Source organism: Hermetia illucens, chromosome 1 (assembly GCF_905115235.1).
Source record: "Hermetia illucens chromosome 1, iHerIll2.2.curated.20191125, whole genome shotgun sequence".
NCBI classification, from domain to species: Eukaryota; Metazoa; Arthropoda; class Insecta; order Diptera; family Stratiomyidae; genus Hermetia; species Hermetia illucens.
In genome coordinates, this window is record NC_051849.1 from 110,267,586 (window position 1) to 110,279,611 (window position 12,026).

Consider the following 12,026-nt stretch of genomic DNA (forward strand, 5'->3'; position numbering starts at 1 on the left):
TTTTCCTATTCTGCTCTCAAGTGAAGGATCACCCTGCTATAGAAAGGGTTTCAATATGGTCCAGAAAGTAACAAAATAAGATGGAACTTATGGCTAAGGCATTGGGTCGTCTGGATATTTCATTCAAAATTATTGCAATAGAGTGTACTGAAAACCTCCACGGTTATATTGGTTATAAATTTATGGCACTTGGTTCAAGGTAAGAAATTAGAAGGTGTTTTACCTATGTAATGAGGACATGCCTAACGGCATTCCTGGAGGTCCTTCTGCGATTAACCCCTCTTCATTCGCACATTCAGATGCAGACAAGGATTACAATCTCCAGGATACCCGGGAGTATCAGTGAGGCGGGGAGCTGCCTAAATCGAAAGAAGATTGACATCCTTTTTATGCGGTACCACGAATTATTGACACCAAGGGATAACATGAAAACGAGGTTTTACTTCAATAAGAAGTTTGAAACACGTTGTAGTAACAAGACAAACTGGGAAACCGTGGCTGTGACATGCAGCTTAAACCAGTCGATTGACTGGGGATCCCTCACAGCGGAGGGAGCGGGTGCTGGAGGTCATTGATCTAAGAAAAATGTACTTAGAGCCAATGGGTAAGCATAGTACCATATTCTAAGCGGGGAAGTATGCAACATGCAGGCAGTGCCTCCTTTAATCTTCAGGGGAACTACAGGGATATATCAACGTTTAGTTCCCATACGGTACAAATCTTACAATAGATTTACTCAAATTGATGGCAAAGAGAAAGTAGCGATGAGTTCAAATAGCCACATTCTTAGGATAAAAGCTTGCGATATTAACGCATGGGCTGAACGAAAGCAAGAGGAAGTGTGTTACAAGGAGCTCTTTCTCGTCTGAACCGTGCGACAACACTTTCCAAAGGGAGGAAATGGGGTCGCCGACAAAAAGTGACATTTGATTCATAAGCTTAAAATGAAATTAAATGTCGAGTGTGCAGCTAGGAAAAGGAACGAGTGAGGAATATGTACTTGAGTGGAACTATAGGGCATTTTGGTGCAGCCTCGCGACATTGTACTGTAGTAGTATCGGGTTCAGAGTGGAAAGAAACGCAGGTTTTGGTAGCCAAAGTCTTACCCAATCATCTGACAGGAACAAAAAAACAAAAGAGAAGCAGACACACACTAAACCAATAGTAATAAGGCTTCGTTCCAATACAAAACCTTAAAATCAAAAATAAGATAATCTGATGTGGCCCCATATATCGATTTTTATTTCAGACTTTTTTTAGAATTTTATTAGGATGCTCGTATCCTATGATGTCTCAGGCTGACGTGAATTCAAGGAGGGTTTTCTGTTCGATTTTTAAAGTAGAATAATATAATATCAATTTTATTAATTGCGCCTTGCTACAGGCCGCGACAGACCAAAGAAGAAAATGCATTAAATGCCGTCAAAACAAAATGATCGTTTTGAGGGATCCTAAATTTCGGAGAAATACTAGGGGGTTCACCTCAGTTGACGCGCATGACAGATCCTGGTCCTCGCCAGAAACCGGGAAGGGTTCTTGGCGCATGGACGGCGTGAGGACGTAAGTAAATTGGTCCGATTAAGACAAATACATGTACTTTAAATATTGCCACCCTCACTCGAGTCTATTGCAAAAGGCGCATTGATATTTGTGCTCTACAAGAAACTTGATGTTGTGGTGCAAAAAACTGCGCCATAGAACGCGAACGTGGTGAGAATGGTGATAAACTTCTCTATTTTGGTAGCCAACTCACTCAATATGGTGTTGGCTTTGCCATCTCAGAGGGTTTCTGTGATGCGGTTAATTGGCTTGATGACCGGCTAATAAGGCTCACCATTTCTACATCACATACACACCCCAGACAGGCCTATGTGATACTGTGCCTGCTGATGTATATATTGTTATTGCGGGCGACCTTAATGGTCATGTGGGTGAAAAGGCAGACGGTGATAGGTACCATAAGGGTTTGGAGCACGTGTATAGTCGGTTTTGCAGACACTCATGATCTTATACCTGGTTTAAATGAATGGCTCACCTTCCTACAGCTTTCAGTGGGAATATTAAAACGCAACTCGACTAGATTATTATAAGATGCCGAGTTTTTACCACTGTTATTGACTGCAAAGCCGTGCCCTAAAAGATTATCGCACCCTAACATCGGCCATTGATTACTGTCTTGTGAACCACGCCACCGATAAAACAGCGTGAGGAATGCACAATGGTGTTGCTGAGAAAAAGAAAGAAATGATTTCATGTGAATACCAATCATTACGAATGTAGACAAATCGTTGAACCAAGTCAAAGATATGATTTATAAAGCGGCCTACGCAGCCCTCGAGGTCACCAAGCCAGATAAGCGCTTCATAAACCGAGATACTTGACTTTGGAATGACGATGTTCAAATGAAGTTCCGTGAAAGGGAACGCTTCTACCACAAGTTTCTTGACGATAAAACACTGTTCAACCCTCAAGTTTACAAGAATGCCAAACAGGAAGCAAAGAAAGCGATCGCTGTTACCTGAGCGGTCCATTACAAAGATCAGGATGTCGGACGCTTCCATTGGATTAATGGCAAGAACGGTACTTTGCTCACTGACCGACGAGCCGCAACGGATAGATGACGAGAATATTTTGAGCGGCTTTCAAATTTATTCATCCTCCACTTTCACAACCATTGCCGACATTTGGAGCAGTTCCATCTGTCAGCACCACTGAAGTAGAGGAAGGAATTAAACGAATGAAATCGAGGAAAACAGCAGGACCCGGTGACAGCGCGTCTAAACACTGGAAAGTGTGGTCTAATGAATTTTTCCATTGGGTTATTGAAGAAGGTAGAACACCATCGGAGTGGCAAAAAGGGACTACCATTCCAGAATTGAAAAAGAAAGGTGATCCATCAGAATGTTTAAATTACCATTCGACCCAAACCATGAAGATTTTTAAACGCATTCTTAAAAACCATATTCGCGTAATCTTTCAAATTACTGGGAATTAAGGTGGGTTTGTCAAGGACTACGTAGCTACTGATATAATACACGCTGCGCCGATACTCATGGAGGAATACCGTGAGAAGCATCGCCCACTCGACATTGCATTTCTGGTTCTGGAGAAAGCGTTGCCCTTGTGCCACACACTTACGATAAAACCTAGTACCAGAAGAACTCGTGCGCTTGAAGTGTGGTATATCAAAACCGCATCGTATCTCTGGCGGTGTTCATCAAGGAAGCGCCCTGTCACCGCTCCTTTTTGTTCTTGTTATGGACACTGTCACACGAGACTTCAAATATCTAGCGCCCCACGTATGCAGATGATATTTTCCTCATATCAAAACTGATCTCGATCTTCAATTTGAAATTGAATTTGGATAAAACACAATTTTTGACGATTGATGCTAATGAAACAGGCACTATCCAGACCTCGGATGATTGCTATCATCACCCAATAGTAGAATGAGCAACTTGGGTGAAGCCGATGCGAAACGACGAAAAGGGCGGCCTAAATAATGTTGATTTTATACACTGAACGGTGATTTGAAAGCCACGCGACTACATCCAGATCAGCCCTTTGACAGAGCAAAATAGCACAGCCTTGCGAGATGAGCGGACTCCAGTTCTGAACAGGGCAAAACACTGGGGAAGAAGAAGAGGAACAGACGAATTTACAAAAAATATGTCCTTCTTCTTCTTGAGGCACTGTGCTTTTTCGCTCAGAAAATGGGGAATTCGTTACCGGACTGCAGCTGACGAGTACCAAAAAACTCGCTCTCTTCACCTTGGAGTCAGTTTCCGATTTGTCCTTTAGGTGTACCCTTTCTATTAGTAATTATATGTACTTCAGGGCATCCATACCCATAGCAAATGTGTATCATTCTGATCGTGATGGCTGATCTGAATGCTATGGTAAGCTCTGACACCGTTTTGGAGGCAGCAAGGAGAGGTATAGTTTTGGTGATTTGCGTGCAGTGGGGATTCATGTTTTTACAGACCGTAGCACCAACGGTGACCCGTTTTTACATTTCTACAACTTTCACTGCCTTCATGGTCAACGGCAGTGCACTATTCGAGCACCGTGTTAGTTATGTATTTCTCGAAGACCTGGGTTCTTAGCAACAAAAATTGCGAACTATTGGCTGTGTTCGGGAGAAGAATTCTCCGAAGAATTGTTGGCCCCTTACATGAGGGTGGACGATTCCGTAGCCTACATAACGACGAAATCTATGAGCGATACCATAACCGACTGGTTGTGAATAAAATCTACAGGTTGCCGTATTGCGGGCCACCCAGTCCTGTATGAATGAGTATGATTCAGCCCGGAAGGTCTGTAAAGGCAATATCTGTCTTCTGAGTGCGCATAACACAAAACCATGCTTACTTCAAGTAATTGTTCTTTTAAATTTAACTTTTCTAAGGGCTAATACACTTCCCTTGAAACAAACCCCTTCACTTAGCGGTTCTGGTTCGCAGTTTCTAATCCTTTGTTTCAAACATTTTTACTTCTAATCAATCACTGAAATTCTCACGTAAATTGGAGGAAGCGACCACTGTGGTGGTTAGTTTTAAATAAATGGTAAAATTTCCAGATTTCAGTGCAGTTCTCTTTAGTGGCATGAACACTGTGTTACGATAACTGTCTGTAGGTTGCTTTCCACATCAAGGAGTGGACGCATAGATATGTGAATACGGATGCAATTTACGTTTTGCGGTCATGGTTAAACGAAAGAAAAAGCATTTCTGTTTTCCAATATATATTCAGTAACCATAAAATCTTCAATCACTGCCAGTTATACATATAAACTATGGCTGCTGGCAAGAAAGGTCTAATTGCTTTACATTCACTTTAATCAGGTTGTCAATACACATTCTTACGTCTTTGAAGTTGCTTCATTTACCAGTTCTCAGAAAATCAAGTTCCATCCACGTACGGGGCATTTGATTATACACAGTAGAAGCCATTCATTTAGATAATTGCCAAATTATTAATATCGAATAAAATAGTCATAATACTCTAGAACTGAATCTGACTACATTTAATTAACTTTATGGCAGAATGCCTGGAAGGTGTATTTTTGGTGTCTACTAATTAACATATGCTATTACAGGCATAGATTCGATGATGAGCCACAAGATGCTTGTGAGATTCTCTTTTAGCAAAACATACCCGGGTGTAATTGAGTATTTCTTATGAAGTCTGGGTATTTGTACGTGATTATAAAGCGGAAAATATATGCTATATGTATATATGTACATACAGTGATTCGCAGGTTATTCCAATCAGCACATGCAACAAAATTTAAGTGATCACAACTTCTCAACAAAATGAAATATCAAGATGACTTAAATGTAAACTTGCAGATATAGCCTTATAAACAACAACCTATTTCTTCCTAGATTAGCTAGAAGGGTGGGTAGAATCTTGACATATTTTGAGATGCTATACCTTTTCAAGTCGTGGTGTCTTCTTTAACAGGGTTAGAGAGCGGGATCCTTCACCTTTCTCCCACATACCTTCCTCATTCTCTTTTCCTACGGGGTAGGGTTGCAAATTCAAACCCTATCATAATGATATAACAAGTCGGGAAACCGGAACCTAGACGCTTCAGGTATGAAAGGTTTTGTGTATTCCTTTTATAAAGAGATTTGGGTGTGCATTTGTCCCATTAGTATGTAGCACGTAAAATATACATATATTAACTGAAAGTATCCACTTTCAAGTGATATTGACATTCATAGTCTTGAATTTGCAGAGGAGCGACAGTTTTGACCTAGTATAACTTTGTTAGTAACAGTGCGATTTTCACCAAATTTGGCAGGATCATGCTCTATGCTGTAGCCTACATCGCCGTGATGATTCTAAGGTGAACTTAAAGGGGGTTTTCCTGTCAATTACTAAAAAGTATAGTAATGTACTATTATTAACTTTATTTGAACAGGTGTCGGTATGGAGAGTATTTCGGCGCCTAGGCACTATATAGTGGCAGCTTCCTGTTTTTTTTTTCAGATTTTTCGGTCGGGTAGTTTCTGAGCATGCGTTCGTTAAAAGAATGATCACTTTGAACCCCCCGCACTCCCCACATTTTCCGGCTTCGAAAAGTACTAACTGAGACCTTTAATTTGATACCCCACATGACTATATTTGAAGGAAAAACATTTACACTCCTCTTTTGCATGTATGGGAATCCCCCCCTTAAATTCGACGTAAAAGGATATAACTCTACCAAATTTGGTGTCAATCGCTACAACCATCTCCGAGAAAAATGCGTGTGATGGACAGACAGACAGTAAACCGATTTTAATAAGGTTTTGTTTGTTTTGGGTTCATCTCATGTGAGAAACTTTCTACGCACATTTTTCCATTCGCATATGGCTAAAAACACAAATGTATTTTCTTCAAACTACAACGTACGTTCAGACGTAGATATTATGTGCTTAATCTACGCTAAACAAACAAACATTGCCAATTATCGAATAATGTATTCTATATGCATGTTTATAAATTGATGTGTGATTATTCATAAAAGCAGTACGTATATTGAATACCGCTTGTTCAATGTACAAATATATCTATCTGAATTAGGCACTACCCCAAAGTTTGATTTACATATACATATAAATACATACATTTGACTTTGTGTTATCCCTTATGCAAGTACCAAATTTTGTAATTCAAGCATGAACTTAACTTTCTAAAATATGCTAATATACTATTATTAAATTTATTTGTGCAGATACCGGAACGGGATGTATTGTGAAGCCTGGATTTCATATAGTTGTATTACTGTTATTTTATTTCAAATTTTTCGATTGGATAGGTTCTGAGAACGTTACACTTTTTACACTTTTACACTCATTTCCCTGCGCTTCGCCCGATATTAAATATTGGACCAGTTTCGAAAAGTACTAATCGAGCCCTTTCATTTGATATCCCACACGGCCACATTCTGTGAAAACAAATTTGCACAGCCATTTATATGTACGAGGAGCCCCCCTTAAATTTAACGCAAAATGGCGCCATACAGTGTGTAAAGGGAACAACAGGATCCACTCACCAATTTTAGTGACAATCGGTCCAGCTGCTTCCGAATAAATCGGGTGTGACAGACGGACTACCATCAGGCGCGACCCCAGTTGATGGATTTATGTGTAAATATGTGTTCATGCAGTTTTCTTTTCTGACTGTGCATGGGTTAGTTTTTGCTCATCTCTGGTGCAGTGTACCAAAATGGCTATGGGAAGGATACCTAGAAGGAGAGAAGGAGGAAACTTACGGTGCAGGGGCTCGGAACTCAGTCCGGCTTTGGAGTGAGCAGGCGGGCTCGCGATCATGATATCCCTCGACCGCAGTGCCTCGGTGGTGGACAACTTCGCCACTTTGGCATATAATGCTACAAGTGATTTGGATTTGGAGAAGGAGGTTTTTAAGCGAAGTACGACCTTACCGAGAACACCAGTAACAAGATCAAACAAAGATGAACTGAGGGCAGATCGTTGGACGACAAAGACCGTGATAATACCCACCGCATATGTTCAAGATGCGCGCAGCAGGAGGTGCTCCAGGAACAAGGAAGGGATCTATTCAAAAGAAGCTCGTCAACTTTGAGATCTCCATCAATGCCAAAGAACATGAAGGATAAAGTACAAGCAAGGTCAATAAACGCCAAAATTGAAGGAGCGTATAAAAGGAGTAATCCCTGCCGGGGCTTATGGGGAGCAGAGTCCCGATTCGGAGGAATTACCCTTCACCCAGCTTGGGGCAAAAATAGTTGAGCTGTCCGAGTTTATTAAGGACAAGCACAACGTGCACCAAGCAATAAAAAATATGGTTAGGGCTATTAGATTCCTCTATAATAGATCGCAGATTTGGGAAAAGAATAATAAGGATACGCCGAACCTTGCTGTGCCAAGAGTGTCACAAGGGACTCAAGTGGTGCCTAACCGCACTACCATCGAATTATGGCGAAATAAACGAGTACGTGAAAAAGAGGGGGAATCAGCAGCGCCTAAGAGAAAAAAAGGCGGACAGGACATTCTGAAATCCAGCACCAACAGTTCGGAAGCAGGAAATCGTTCAGTAAACGTAAGAAACTCGAGCAACGTTGCGAAGCCCAAAACGATCGAAAACGATGGATGGACTAAAGTTACCAACAAAAAATCCAAACGAAAAGCAAAAGTGTAAACTCGTCCAGATGCGATTATTATCTCCAGTAAGGTCAACCTGTCCTACGCAGAGATACTCAAAAAAGTCAAAGCTGATCGCGACTTAAAATATCTGAGCAGAAATGTGAACAGAATCTGAAGAACCCAGAAAGGGGATCTCATGTTCGCACTTAAAAGATCCAGCGTAGGAAAAACTGATGACTTTCGCACTCAAGTCAAAAATTCACTTGAGGAGAATGCCGCAGTGCGTGCCCAAAAGCACAAGATCTATATATAATATAGGGATCTTGATGAAGTGATATCGAAAGAAGAAACTTGTACTGCTCTGAAGGAGCAATTCAAGTTGAAAGAACTTACCGAGGAGTCGGTTGTGGGCTTACAAAAAGCCTATGGTGGTACTCAAACTGCCCACAATATGAGTACCAGCCGAGGCAGCACAGATGTTGTTAGGCTGCCGGAAGGTTTCGGATTGGATGAGTTCTCTGTTGTGTAAGAGAACAAACTTCACTAAAGAGGTGCTTTGAATGCCTCATATTTGGGGCACTTCGCCAAGGCATGTACCAGCAGCATTGATCGATCCGATCGACTGCAGAAGGTGTGGGGAGAAAGGCCATATTATCAGAGAGCGCAATAGGGACCGCAAATACTTATTGTGCGAAGTAAAAGAGGGGACAGGATTACCGGCACATTGTCGGAAGCGGTAAATGTTCGGAATTTAGGAAGGCGCTTACTTCAATGAGAAAATGAGGTTTAATTCAAATAAACCTGACTCATTGCAGGCTCGTCCAGGATTTTCTTAGGCAGACCACGTTCGTGAGATGGAAATTGCCATCATAAGTGAAACCATATAGAAACCGTCACGGTGGCGTATGGGTCACAGATTCTACTGCGGCGATATGGGCTTCCGGTCGACAGGCCTTACAATGTACAGCAAGTCAGGCAGCCAGTAGCTTTGTGTGGGTGAAAATAAGTGGTGTATATGTAAACAGCTGCTACGCCCCACCAAGTTATGACACTGTTTGAATTCGAGCAAATGCTTGATAATCTTGTTCTCGACGCAAGGGGACGAATTCCAAAGGAGATTACAGGTTATTTCAATGCTTGGGCCTCTAGATGTGGGGTAGCAAAGCATCAAATGCTAGGGGCGCAGTTTATTAGAAGCTTTCGCACTGATGGACATAGTTTTGGCTATCGAAGGTGCTGTAAACACCTTTCCGAAAGGGGGGTCAGGTTCAGTTGTCGGCCCTGCGCTGGCGCAAGGTATGTCTTGGTGCGTCAGCGAACGCTACACCCACAGCGATCACCAAGCAATTTTCTTTGAGAGATGTGTCGAACCACAGGGCAAAGAGCTATCATTCCCGAAACCGAAGATGATTTCAGGCTGGTCTGGAAAATTTTTGGATAAGCATAGAGGTGTGGTTAAATCAACCTGATAAAGCAGGCGCCTTCACGGAAAAAGCCGTCGATCTGGCTCAATGCATTGCCAAAGCATGTGACGCGTCCATGCCTCGGAGGTGCTCATTTCCCAGTACAAGACCAAATTACTGGTGGAATGATGAACTAGCCGATCTTTGATCACCAGCTAAGCCAGAAAAGCGGCTCAGAGGGAGGTAGGTAGAGTCAATCAGGGGGAAAAAGAGCGCGCCTATAAGGCACCCGGAAAACCTCAAGCTCGCCATCCAGCGAAACAAGAGGGAGTGCTTTAAGGAGCTCTGTTCGGAAGCGGACATAAACCCGTGGGGGGTGCCTACAGAATCGTGATAGGACGATTCAGAGACCGTTCATCTTCGCTACCAAATAAGGCCCTTATGTTCGCAATGAAATCCGGACCGGACATGTTTGCTGAGTTGTTCGAAGCGTGCATGTCGCAGGAAATATTTTCAGCGGCATGGAAGCGGCAGAAGTTAGTACTTCTGCCTAAGCCTGGTAAACCTCCAGGTCGGTATGAGGATTCATACGGACCCATATTTCTTTTGGACACTGTGGGGAAAGTGTTAGAGCGGCTAATCTATAACAGATTACTTCCGGTTGTTGAGGGCCAAGACGGCCTTTCAAATCGGCAGTATGGGTTCCGTAAAGCCAGATCAGCCATTCATGCCATCAAATTGGCTTAGCCGAAGATGTACGGAAAGGGTCGTAGCAGCAAATATTGCCTGGTAGTGACCCTGGACGTGAAAAATGCATTCAATTCGGCCAATTGGAATCTAATCCGCAAATCCCTAGTGAAGGTTGGTATTCCCGCCTATCTCGCTGCTATCGTCCATAGCTATTTAACTGAAAGGAGGCTCTGGTATGACACTGATGGCGGACTCCAGGAGTACGTTGTTTTCGTGGGTGTTCCGCAGGGCTCCGTATTGGGCCCACTACTGTAGAACATCATGTACAACGATGTATTTAATCTTCCCCTTCTGGTGGAAGCCACGATGGTGGGTGAGGTTGACGACATAGCGCTGGTTGTTGTTGCGAAGCATCTCGAAGAAGAGTCATATTCAAGCGAGGCAATCGGTGCTGTTAAAAGGTGGCTAGGGAACTCTGGTCTGACACTTGCGGGGGAAAAAACGGAAGCGGTCCTCATCGCTAAGCGCCGGAAGAGAAATTACACCTGTATTAGAATCGGGAGTCATATCTTCACTTCCAAGCCGACCATCAAATACTAGGGGATGGTGATAGACAGGAAGCTCAGCTATAAGCAGCACGTACAGTATGTTTGTGATAAATCATCCACTGCCAGTATGGCCCTGGCCAGGATGATGCCGAACGTGGGAGGGCCACGGCATACCTCTAGGTTGCTTATAGCCAGGGTGGTGACCTCAATCATGCTCTATGCGATCCCAGCTTGGAGGAAGGCGTCGCGAATGCCAGTTAACACTATCAAACTGAGTGAAGTCTACAGGAGTAGAGCCGTGAGGGTGTGCTCTGTCTTCAGGACTGTCTCAGAAGATGCAGCATTCGTCATCTCTGGAATGATGCTGATTGGCGTCTTGGCAGATAAGATGGCGAATATATACAATGCGAAGCTAATCTCTCCCTTATCGCAGACGAAGAACGCTGAGAGGGAGCACAGGCTCATTCCTACCATCAAGGAGTGGTTGGAGAGATGACACGGTGAGATTAATTATAATCTCACCCAGCTTCTCACGTGTCACAGGGGATATCTCCAATACCCGCACAGGTTTGATTTGGAGACCTCACCTGACTGATGGAGTCCCAGAGGACCCGCAGCATGTATCTTTCCACTGTCCGAGATTTGTGGAAGAAAGGAGGAATCTAGAGGAGACTCTAGGAGAGGTGCTGGTACCAGAATATCTAGTGTCGAAAATGGTAGCACATCGAGAAAATTGGTATGCGGTCAACTTTACGATCGCATCTATCCAAAGCAAACTGCGAAAGGCAGAGGAAGGGAGAAAAGCGCGGTCACGTGCGCCGCGTATAGAAGAAAGGTGACTAAGCTAGAGTGAGCTGACTCCGCCCCGTGATGTAATACCTTAGGGTTGTTCCGTGGAGAAGGGAGGGAGTCGGGGATGGCTTTAGTGGGTAAACATCCCACACGCTGGTGTGTCCAGACCAGTGTCTTTTGAAGATTTCCACCTCCTAAAAAAAAAAAGACAGACATACAGACAGACGGGCCGACAGACATTGACTCGATTATAATAAGGTTTTGCTATACACAAAATCTTAAAGACTGCAGGAGAGAACCATTGTGGCGAGGAAATCCTAGGTGATTTAAGGAGCGTATGCGACTCCTTCATGCTGACACCTGTGGCATTGTATGCCAATTATTGTGAACTTACTACCTAGAACCCTAGCGAATTCTTTCAAAGTATTCCTACATATGGCCCGCAATTAAAAATTTCTATTTCAAGTTTTCAAATT

At 43.1% G+C, this 12,026-nt stretch overlaps 1 protein-coding gene across 1 annotated transcript in view; it reads right to left on the reverse strand.

Moving 5' to 3' along the window:
* The window catches only part of LOC119661658 (5-hydroxytryptamine receptor), a 634,419-nt gene that overhangs the window by 55,138 nt on the left and 567,255 nt on the right, over positions 1-12,026 (reverse strand).